The 2,221-nt window shown below is 38.5% G+C and overlaps 1 pseudogene; it reads right to left on the minus strand.

Annotated features, from left to right (window-relative positions):
* Positions 1-688: 688 nt before the first annotated feature.
* Positions 689-2,221, minus strand: part of LOC107656834 (uncharacterized) — a 13,274-nt pseudogene continuing 11,741 nt past the window's right edge.

The raw sequence follows: 2,221 nt of genomic DNA on the forward strand, positions 1-2,221 counted from the left end.
AGTGTTAATCTGATTATGTCTTTAGAATTTAAAAGTTAAAGGGGTCATATGATGCGATTTCAAGTTTTCCTTTCTCTTTGGAGTGTTACAAGCTGTTCGTGAATAGATAAGATCCCTAGAGTTGCAAAGACTAAAGTCTCAAACCCAAAGAGATATTCTTTATAAAAGTTAAGACTGGTCCACGCCCTCCTAAAACGCCTCGTTTAAACACGCCCCCACATGTCTACGTCACGATGTGGGAAGATTTGCATAACTCCCCAAATGTTCACGCAAAGAAAGAAGGCGTAACTTCATTGTTGCTGCCACCGCCATGTTGTGAAGACGCTGTGTGTTTCATTGTGAAAGCGAAAATACTTTGATTGGCCTTCCAAAAGAGGACACAACTAGAAATCAGTGGTTAAGTTGTATTTACAACCAGTGGCGGCTGGTGCTAAAATTTTTTGGGGGGCGCAAACAAGTGAAAATCAAACTGTTAGTAATGCAGGAATGTAAAAGCTTTTTATCAGGTGATGATGTATCATTACTGCTTAGCTAAAAAATGAAATGAAAATGCGATTGTTAAAGCATGCAATAAATGTACCACAATTCAGTGAATTTTAGTTCAATTTGGGTTTATTATCAATAATGAAGTAATCAAGAAAATCATAAAAAAAAAAAAGAAATGTTGCCTAATCACTGGCCAGTAGCACTACTTGAAAATTAATTTTGCTCTCATTTCTTTCTGGCTTGCAAATTTCTCAATGACCTTCTGGTTAAAGCCAGTCATCTCAGTCACCAGTCTCTTCTCCACTGACAGCATGGCCAATGCATTCAGCCTCTCTTTTGGGTCATGCTATTTCTCAGAAAAGTCTTAATTCTTTTCAAGGTTGAGAAGCACCTCAGCTTCTGCTGTGGTCATGGGTGTGGTTACAAGAATCTTTAGGAGAGTTACAGTCTCTGAAAAGACTTCAAGATTGTTCTCCATAAACAGCTGGAGTAGGTCCACAGCACCACGACAGGCTCTGAACTCTTCCTTGCAGTAGATGAGACTAAACTCTGTCTTCAGCTTACTCCCGTCAAGCACTGGATAGGCCTTCAAATCCTGCTCAGTGCATGTTCAGGAAACACCATTTTGTACTGTTCAAACCTGTCTGCTTGATGCAAGGTGGCACTAATTGTAACAGAGACGCTGGGGTTTGGTTAGAATCCATGAGCGGAAGTTTATTAAAGGTCAAGGCTTTAAACAGATGTCGATAATCAGGCAGAGGGTCAAAGTCAGAGAAGCAGGCAGATCGTTCGTCATACACAGGGGCAGAGGCAGAGACAATAGTGGAAAGGCAGGCAATGAGTCCAAACACAAACATCAGTCCAATCAGGCGTCAGAACAGAAGGGGCAGAGTACAAATACCGTGAGTCAAGAAGTCAGGCAGAATCATACACAGGAATCAATCAGGAACAGAGGAACTATAACGCTTGGTAAGGCAGATGAACTGGCAATACTTCGCGACCAGCACATGGACTGGTCTCAGTTTATATGAGAGTCAAACAGGAAATGGAAGTAGAGGAAGCAGAGGGAGTGGAGCACGGTCAGTACTCGGGCGAGGGCTCCCTCTGCTGGCTTGGCGTTACACTAATGAGGTGGTCTGTGAAGGAGAACCTTTCCAATGTATGTCTGAGTATGGTATCTCAGACCTACGCAGTAAAGGATAAAAACAAAAATTATGTAGTGATGACAAAATGTCAATTTCAACTACTACATTTAAAATGACCAATTTAAGTTATAAAGGGAGACCAGTAGGCATGGGCCGGTATGAGATTCTGACGGTATGATAACCTTAAGCAAAAATATCACGGTTTCACGGTATCACGGTATTGCGATTACAGCTCTAAAATGTGTTATTTTTAAATGTCTGGGGAAAAAAAATAATAATAATTTTCCACTGAACACAATATCTTTTATTTTTAAGAAACATATAGAACATTTTTGAACAGTAAACATGTCAGGTTAAATAATTATGATAAATAATTGAATTATTAATTAAATTAAAATAAAAGCAGTCACTTAAGTGAGCCTAAACCTGCAGAACAACATTAATCTGAACATAAATAAATAATTGTCTGTAAAAAAAAAACTTTTAAATGAAAAAAAAAAAAAATGGCAGTCCCTTAAGTGAGCCTAAACCTGCAGCTCAACAATAATCAGAACATAAATAAATTATTTTCTGTAAAAAAAAAAAAAAAA

The sequence above is a fragment of the Sinocyclocheilus anshuiensis genome, unplaced genomic scaffold (assembly GCF_001515605.1).
Source record: "Sinocyclocheilus anshuiensis isolate Anshui unplaced genomic scaffold, SAMN03320099.WGS_v1.1 scaffold5952, whole genome shotgun sequence".
In the NCBI taxonomy this organism is placed as follows: Eukaryota; Metazoa; Chordata; class Actinopteri; order Cypriniformes; family Cyprinidae; genus Sinocyclocheilus; species Sinocyclocheilus anshuiensis.